The 10,288-nt window shown below is 28.9% G+C and overlaps 1 long non-coding RNA gene across 1 annotated transcript; it reads right to left on the minus strand.

Moving 5' to 3' along the window:
- Positions 1–386: 386 nt before the first annotated feature.
- LOC108320150 (uncharacterized) lies at positions 387–997 on the minus strand. Its single transcript, XR_001831363.2, has 2 exons — positions 702–997; positions 387–567 (listed from the first exon to the last, which is right to left on the minus strand). It is a non-coding gene; the product is annotated as an uncharacterized LOC108320150 (long non-coding RNA).
- Between the last annotated feature and the right edge of the window lie 9,291 nt (positions 998–10,288).

Below are 10,288 nucleotides of genomic sequence, written 5' to 3' on the forward strand. Positions count from 1 at the left end.
CATCTTTTTTTTACACAATCTTCCTTCTATCCTTGCGATGTTTGAGGATGATGTTCAAGGGCCACCAACAATTCACAATGCAATAATAGTCCTCTTAACTCAAAAACCACCCAAGAATGGAAGCGAGAACTCACAGATCTCTCTTCTTGACAATAATCAAATGAACCCTCTTTTGTTTTTAACATCGTCATAACAAACTAAGGGCAAAAAAGTTCATGCTTGATCATTGGGTCATATACGTGACTTATTTACTTTTTATGGTGAAGAAGAAACAAATCCATACATTTATCATGGATATCATGATCTAAGCATCTTGATTACACAAGTTAGAAGGAGAAGCAAGGTAGAAAATAGTTAACGGTTTTGTAAAGATAACGAACGAACCATTCATTTGATCTTGTGAGTTTATTATTACTTGAACTTATATTTGTGTGACTCATGATATGATGTTAGACACTAACATATACCAAATTCTGACTACTCAACTTTTGAAATTTCAAAGGAGAAAACTTTAACCAAACCCGAAAGACTTTAACACCTTCATATTCTTCCACTCACTTCATCATGCTTTTGGAAGTGAAAACAAAATTCAAGAAAGAAAGAAAGAAAGAAAACAAAACAAAAGGGATTAGTCATTAAAGTTGTGATAACCAACAAAATGAAAGAAGAAACAAGAAATAGTATAGTGAAGGTGAAAGAACCTTGTGTGGGGGTGCATGGTGAATGAACAAATCCAACAACAAAAAGCAAAGGGAGAAAGGAGAAGAAGGTTCCATTGGTGTGTGTGGAGAGAAGCCATGAAACTCAGGATGGATAGCGCAAGAGAAGATCAAAGGAAAGAGAAGAGAGATGAAGAATGACCATCCATGGCGCTATCCCTCCTGAGCTTTACAGATTCTTCCACACTAAAAAACAAGAGCACAACAGCACAAGGTGCAGCTAATAACCCTTATAAAAAAGCTAGCTTGCTAGCTAGCTACCATTATGTAACATTAAATGCTTCTGATGCATTGTGGGGAGGGACGTAGCAGAGGTATTTATAGAAGCAGAGAAGGGGACGTGGGAAAATTAAGACACAAAAACAAAAATCAAAATAAAAATTCAAGAATTTCTAAAGAAAAAGAAAAACCGATATGCATTCTCCCATGCATAGTGTTCACTATTCACTATATACTTAAATTAAAAAATGATGTTTGCTGTTGTTGTTTTAGGAGACATAATAATTCATAATGTTTCTTTCTTTTTTTAAAAAAAAAATTATAGTTGGAATAAAATATCGCGAGATAGGAGAGTATATTACTGACAAAAATAAATTTAAAAAACAATCATTATAAACTAAATTAATTTTTTATTTGATAAATTGAGGAAGTGGATGTTATTGTTAAAACTAGAGGAAGTGCTTTTTCTAGTACTCGAATAAAAAAAGTATTGTTCATTGTACAGTTGAAAACTTAATGTTGGAGACTTCTATAGAGTACTTGGATGTTATTCTTCACTGTCATAAGATACTAATTTTGATTAGATTAGTTTGAATTAGTTTACCCTAATATTTTTTGTTTTTTAGAAAGCAAGGTTTATTTTCATATTTTAAAATATCTTTGTTCAACTAACCTGGTCTTTACATTAAATTATCATAATAACTTGGTCAACATTGTAACATGTGATGAAGGGTGAGAAGTAACTCATCAAATGGATGTCTATCACCTTAACTGAGAGTATTTATAAAGAATTAAATTAACCTAATAAATACGAGACACTAGCATGTGTAATTCATTTGCTTATGTAATGTGTGGATTGATGGAAATTTGAATAAAAGAAACAATAAGATTTATTATCACTTAAGAGGTTTTCTTTTATGTGTGTGTATATATATAAATGAAGAAATGAACTATTTTGCTCATCAATTGAGCCTCCATATGTCCAGAGTTGGTGCAAGAGAAGAGAAAAGTCATACACATAAGTTTTTGGGAAATAAAAAGAAATAAAGAAGTTACCCATAACATTTTAAAAACTCATTTACCTTGGACTTTAAAATTGTGTCTTTAAGTGTGAATCATTCACATGTTTTAAAGTAGGCACAATTAACCTTTTCTAATAAACATACTAAAGAGAAAATATATTTAATTTAGAAGACTTGTATCTAATAATCATTAGTCAATATATATAAGAGAATTTACATAACTTTTCAATAAAAAACCTTAAAATAATAAATTTGTAATTTTTTTTATATATGGTTCATCTCACTAAGCTCTATATTATGAGTTTCAACTATACACTTTAAAATTTTCAAAATATATAATTCCCATTTATTTTATTTTTTTTAATATTCAAACATATGGAGTTCAGAGACCATAATATATAGCTTGGGTGTCAGTCAAATAAGTAATGTTGAAAGCAAAGTTATCCCAACTCGAATTAAAGTGAAAGCAATACCATTTCTTTTTTCCTTCAAATAAAACGACTTTTCTAAAACATAAATGTTAGTTTTACTCAAATTCATTTTAACCACGCTGCAGTTGAGTGGCAAAGACTCAAAAGAAACAGAACATAATTCTAATTGAAAGAATATTTTAAAAAACACATGTTAGTCTTATTTAATCCCTCACATAATTAGAAGTTATTTAACTATTTAAAAAACAGAGAATGAGTTGCATTTATAGGACATGTAAAAAGTTCCACAGTTCAGAAACATTAAGCAGTACAATTAAAATATTTTGATAAGGTGGTTACTTAGTAGTTTAAATTATCTCTATCTTCAAAATATACTGATTTTAGTATATTAATAAAGTTTTTAATATATTTTAAAATATTTATATATTTTGAAGATAGACACTATAAAGATGAAAAAAGAAGAAAAATCCAGAAAAAAAAAATCTAAATTTAATTACTTGGTTGCGTAGATGGGTGGGTGTAAGTTATTTCCAATTTCACAGTGTGTCTTGCTTTTGTCCTCTGAATACCCCTGCCGACTCAAATACAGTTCATACTTTCCTCCCCATTCAACCATTGTACGTGTACGGCTTTTCAACTTTGAATTTAATTACAATTGTGAACTTTTTTCATCTCCCAAATCAATTCATTGCGATCATTCATCACTTGCATTCTCAATTTTGGGTAACCCAACATGCTTTCTACCAATTCCCCCTCTTCTTGTCCTTCCCTTGCTCCCTCTTTTTCATGAATCAAAACCCTATCATCATATGTCTATTTTTTTTTCACCACTCTACTTTTCAGACACATAACTCAACATTATTATATTCTCCATTGACCCCCTTTCTGTGTGCAACGTTTTCCTTCTTGCATTGCTTTTCAACTTCTTCCTATTAAACGTGTGCCCTTTTGTGAGTACATAGTGCCAAGTTTATCTGTGCGACTAATTTAGGGTTTAGGATGATGTATTGGACCATCTTTAACATAGTTTTATTACTCTTTTAAGTTATATCTTTATTTAACTACGAAAATCAACATGATGAAATATAATATCATTAAAGTTGTAAGAATGAACGTAGTGGATAGGTGATAAAAAGAAAATCTGCAAACAATTAGATCCGATAAAAAGTTATAGTGTAAATTAAGTTAGATAGATTTTTATTTTATTGTGAGATATATTATTTTTATTTTTTATTTTTAGTTAATTTGTTATTATTTTTTATTTATATTTTGAGCTTAGTTCATATTTTTTCTATTATAAATAGAAGATCTTATTTTGTATCTTTAACACAAGGGAGATTAATCATATATATATATATATATATATATATATATATATATATATATATATATATATATATATATATATATATATATAACTTTTATTATATTTAACATGGTATTTAGAGTCTGGTTTTTTTGAGAAATTTTTATTATATCTAACATACTGGTGGTTGTCCGCGGTGGCGCCGTCTATCACTGTCAACGATAGTGTTGTCTACTATTGTTGTCTAACGCTGTCATTACTAGAGTTTCAATTTCGATTGAAAATAACATCATTTTGATTGTCTCAGTCAAAAACAACCACCGTTCCATTAATGATGCCTTCATTGGAAATCCTGCATGGTTTTAGCAACCTTTAAAGTTATGAATATGTTCCCTTTTTCATTGTGTGTGGTGACACGTCTCATCTCCTCTTAGGTAACGATTTAGAGCATCGAAGTCGCTCTTTTTTCTTGTGTTTTCCTAATTGACACAATTCACAAAAAAAACTTGAGAACTTAGACAAACTTGAAACATGTTATGACATCTTGGAAGTCTAGGATGACCTAGTTGATCATGAGTAAGATGGGGAGAATCCATTACCAAACCAACATGTCTAAATGTATGTAGATGATAAAGACCACGAGATACATATTCAATGCCAATTATTCGTCTCGAACTCCAATCTTATTAACAGAAAAGATTGAAACGGAGGTATCAAGTGAATGAGTGAGATGATTAAAGGATTATAAGTTAAATGGAAATCCAAAACGTAAAGAAAATCATCAATAGATTAAGAAGGAAGAAGATAAAATATTTGACATGTGAGGAGACCCTATATTTGTTGGTCGTGCTAACAAAAGGTAAATAACTCGAAGTAGATAAAAAAGAGAATAAGAATTTAATACCAATAATATGATTTGTGACACTTAAGTCTAGAACACAAGAGCCAAGAGAGTTTGAATGATTGAGGCCAACAAAAGATATATTTGTGTTGAAATAGTGGAATCAGAATCATGATGATCGAGGCAATAGGTACAGAGAAAAAGTAATCACTGGGAGGATGAAACAATCCTAAAAATTAGTGAAAGGAATGGAATAAACCTCAATAATAAAGAAAGTTATAAATTCAAAATGAGGGTGACAAAAAAACAATGTTTGTAAAAAAATTAAGAACATAGCATAAAATAAAATAAAAAGTTTCTTGAAAACAATGGGATTGGGGAGCCAAGGACTAACCCCAATTCTCGATACTATGTTGAAATAAAAGAGAGACATAGACTCAATCCTTTCGGTAAAATACACAGGATAATATATTTGTAATAGAAAATCATTAAGAAAAAACAATAGATATTAAGTCCATTTCGTTATTAATACAAATACACGACAATATCTCATAAAATCTAACCATTCTAATTATAGTTAACACTACATCTTATAATATCTAACACTAACAATATCATAATAGTATCTAACAAAATTTGTAGTGAATTATATTAAAATTACCTATTCAACAGAGCATGTAAATAAATTGTTTTTACCAAAAGTATTAACAATAAATTGAAAGTTATCGGTGGGTTATCCATCCATAATAAAAAAAGAAGTTATAAGGAGTCTTTCCTTGTCTTTGACTCAATGTTATATCTGATTTTATCACTTAAAAAACAACAACTTAGTTTTTTGTTTTAAATCTAGCAATGATACCATATTTAATATATTACATAAATAAAATACAACCTATTTTTCTTAAACCAAATTAATGTGAATTTGAGACAAAAATTAGTTATTTCGTCATTATATTGCAATTAATTGGGCGATAAATTTTATTTGTAATTATTAATATCATATAATATATTTCCATATGGTGCAATAATTTCGAATAAGAAATATATATGGTGCACTTCGTCATCTCCATGATTGCTTTTCGACCACTTTTTACCACAAATCCTTGGTTTAATGATGAAGAAGGTATCTAATGGTATTTTTTATCAGTTAAACTTGCACTATAGGCAAAGCATTAACACGAGTTTAACGGAAAACAAATATTAAAGTGGAATTTGCGCATCTTTAATTTCCAAAATAATCATACACATGCATACACTTAGCTAATTGCTACTTCGAATTCGCCATCAATGTCTCCTTACCGAGTGAAAGAATGTTGTTGTCTTCCACTATGACCACATTGACATAATTGTTAAAAAATAGAGAAAAAGGAAGAAAGGATTATTTCCATCATATACCTTTTTTTTTTTTTTATTGATGTGTCTTTTGAGATCATGGAAATACAAGGACAATGACACATGAGTTCAACTTATAAAAAGGAATGACACTACTTTCAATTTAAAATATGAAAATAATGATTTTATGGGTCTTTATTTTTATACAATGCTTAAATTTTTTATTTTTACTTAATGTGAAACTTAAACATACATTTAGACTTTTAACAATCTCTACATTAAGTGTGAGTTCCTTCACATTAATAGTTCCTTCTTGAACTGAAACATTTAAAACCACGAGTTTACTTGTAATGCCTTTCACATAGAGGATGTGATTGTCTCATCTTCATTAGAAAGACATTCGATATAGAGACTCATATAAGTTAGTGAATAAGACAAACCTTTGACTGTAATATCACTAATGAGTCTTTCAATATACAACACCAATGATCTATGAGTTCAACTTCCATAAGGGATTGACATCACCCCTAATTCAAAATCTTAAGATAGTGATGGGTTTTTATCCTTATAGAGTGTTCAACTTTTTTTTTTTAATTTTCAATCAATATTGAACTTATATTCACACTTGAATTTGTAATGCTTATAAATAGTGTTCTAAAAGGACTTTTAGTTTTTTCATCTTATATGAAAATGATAAAAATTTCCAACTTGTGGATATTGCACCTAAAATATTAATGAATATTACATGGATATCTCAAATCAATTAGGGTGAGTATGTAATAATTCATGTATCAATGAGTTAGGTACGAATGTCAATATTATCCAACATGAAGATATATATTATCTACTTATAAATATTAGTTAATTTTATTTGAGTATTATTTTTAAATCAATCATCAAAATAAAATTATTAGTAATAGAATATGAATAATGCAAGAATTTCTTAGAATTTAATTACAAGAAAATACATAAATAGAACTAATTTTAGAGACAAAAAGTTAGTAGTCACTACCAATTTAAATACCAATTTAAAATTAAAGATAATTGGTATTTAAAATAGTTTCTAATATAAATAATAATTTATAATTGATTTATGAGTTAGTCACTAATTAATATTTAATACATGGAATTTGGTTACAAAGGATTAATGTCAATTTAGTGACTAAATTTACAAATCAATTATAATTTTTTATTCATAATAAAAACTGCTATAGATACCAATAACCTTTAGTTTATAAATTGATACATAAATTGTTCATTATTGACTAATTATTTTGTCTTTAAAATTGATCGCTATTTTACAACTTTTCTTTATTGTCTATTTTGTATATTTGTAAGGTTTTTTTGGAACCTATGAAATATGAGTTACTCTTTTAAAAAATAGCTTTTTAAAATTTATATTTTATTACAACTCATTTAAATTTGGTTTTTAAAAAATCAAATTTATTTATATTAATAATTTAGTATGTAATTTTATTTAAATTTTATTTTAAAATAATTTATTAATTTATTTTATGTAAGTCTGTATTTTAAAATCTTACTTTCAATAATTTGATCTAAAATTAAAAAATGTATAGATATTCACACGGATAAAAATAAACTGAATTTTTTTACGGATATCCAATAAATAACTTAACAGAATTTTGAAAGAAGAGGAGTAACAAGTAAACATTACTCATAACCACCCATCAGTTACCCTCTCCAGTCTCACCTTTAAAATACGTTTGGTTAAAAAAAAAAAAGAGAAGGATTAAGAGATCAATAAAAAAAAGAAAAAAAAAAGGAAGATTATAATAAGGTGGTGTAGGCAGCAACACTCTATAATATTTTACAACATCTTATATGAATTATATGAATTATATGAATTAGAGCCCACACTCCCTTCCCGAGGATAAATTATCTTATGTTAATTTGGTCACTGGTTTTAAAAAAGTGTCAACTTGATCCTAACTTAGTAAATTTTGTGTCAACGTCGTCCCTTTCGTTAAATACGCACAACAGTGTTAACTTTTTTTTTCTCCCTCCTCTACTCCTTTGCAATGCAGCAGACCTTTTTCTTCTTTTTGTCAGTTCTATCTTTTCTTCTTCCTTTTGTAATACCAAAAAAAGTGTGAGAAAGAAAATTGGATCGTTGGCATAAATAAGTTTTATTTCATTCATCAGAAAATTGGATCGTTGTCAGTGTCGTTCGGTTAAAGGAATTTTGTCGTTCGGTTAAAGGCTTTTTGTCGTTCGATGCACATATTTCTCGGTTGCCATTCGGTTTATTAATCTTCCTCCGTTCGATTCATAAGTTGTTTTTCGCATTCGGTGTATTAGACTTTAGTCGTTCGATGCACATTGTTCCATCAACATTATCATTCGGTGTATTAGTCTTCTGTCGTTTGGTGCAAAAGGTGTTTTTCGCATTCGGTGTATTAGAATTCAATCATTCGGTGTATTAGAATTCAATCGTTCGGTGAAGAATCTCTATCCAGAACCGCACCAGCAGCCACTGCACCATCATCTGTTCCACTAAAACCTGCAAAACAGATCTTCACTGTCATCACCGTCATCATGAGAAGCATGAGTTGATATCTTCTGGATGGAGAATTTGATGATGGAACAACGACAAAGTACTTCTGCACCGAACGATAGAAATCTAATACACTGAATGTGAAAAACAACTTCTGTACCGAACGGTAGAAGTCTATAACACCCAATGGTAATGCTCATGGAACAGAGAAATATGTGCACTGAACGACAAAATGCCTTTAACCGAACGACACTAACAACGATCCAATTTTCTGATGAATGTAATAAAACTTATTTATGCCAACGATCCAATTTTTTCTCACACTTTTTTCTGGTATTACAAAAGGAAGAAGAAAAGATAGCACTCACAAAAATAAGAAAAAGGTCTGCTGCATTGCAGAGGTGTAGAGGAGAAGAGGAGGGAGAAAAAAAAAGTTAATTCCGTTGTGCGTATTAACAGAAGGGACGACGTTGACACAAAATTTACTAAGTCAAGACCAAGTTGACACTTTTTTAAATCCAGTGATCAAATTGACACAATCGAACAAAACTGAGGATAAAAGAGACTATTAAGCCATATATATATATATATATATATATATATATATATATATATATATATATATATATATATATATATATATATATATATATATATATAATATGTTAATTTAATAATTCACAAAAATTATCGGCGTTTTGGTATTAAAAATCTAATATGATTACATATTACGAAATGTTTACCTATCTATCATTTATTTTAGCTTAAAATGTTTATTTTGTTACGAATTCAATACTTTTTTTTATAAAATATTCATGGAATGTTCATTATCCATAATATAGTCATTAATTTTTTAAAATAATGTTATAGAAAAAAAATTATAGGAACAATAACTAAAGTTGACATAAAGTGAAATACAATTAAAATCCCATTATAAAATTTGAGTAGAGATATCCTTTTCTATTCTCAGCAAAAATATTTATACAAAATTAGCCGGAAGTTAAAATCAAATTAGAAAATATTAGCCTAAACAATTCTAACTAACAAAAAAATATGTTTCATTCACTTTTATATGAGGAGAGTTACTCCCTCCATCACCACACATGACTTCCTATACCTCTCCATTCTTCTTTTGTCATTCAATAATATTTAAACGGATGTGAATATGCGTTTGAAGAAAAAATGAACTTCAATCCAGATTCCCATATCTAGATTACTATATTCTCGAAAATTTCATCATCTTGGGCAAAACGACACCAGTGAAATCTCAACTTTATCATCAAGAAAAAATGGCCTTCACAAAAAAACAAACACACCAATTACTCTAATATCAAGAATAGCTAACCCCAAAATATAAATAAATAAAAATAAAATGTAAAGAAATTAGAAAGAGATAAAAGAATGAAGAAGAAAAGAGAAAGAAAGTGAACGGAAGAATGAGAATGAACCAAAGTGAATCTATTTTCTTCTCTTTTGCCAATTTTTCCGATAAGCTTTTTCCATATGTTTCCTTTTTCTATTTTTTTTCTTCTAAATTTGATTCTGATTTTTAAGCAAAAGTGTGGTTTATAAATCAGATAAGTTGGGTGAAGAGGAGATAGAGAGAAAGAACACACGGTACCTGGACATTTGTAGCAGTGGAGGAACCAGGTCTACCTATAGATGAAGATTTTGGTGAAATTTCTTCAAATGAAATTGGAATAAGTGAAGATTCATCTTCTAAGTCTGATGCCAACCCTGATAGAGCTAAAGCCAAGCGTTCCTGCAAGAAAAAGTGAGATGCCTCTGGTAAAGAATGAGGACTTGATTCCTGGGGCAAGTTTTACTGAGAAAGTAAAATATGTGCAACCATTTGTGTGCAGTAAGAGAAGAAAAAGAGGAGGGGTGTAGGGAGGAGATTTAG

Source organism: Vigna angularis, chromosome 9 (assembly GCF_016808095.1).
Source record: "Vigna angularis cultivar LongXiaoDou No.4 chromosome 9, ASM1680809v1, whole genome shotgun sequence".
Classification (NCBI taxonomy): domain Eukaryota; kingdom Viridiplantae; phylum Streptophyta; class Magnoliopsida; order Fabales; family Fabaceae; genus Vigna; species Vigna angularis.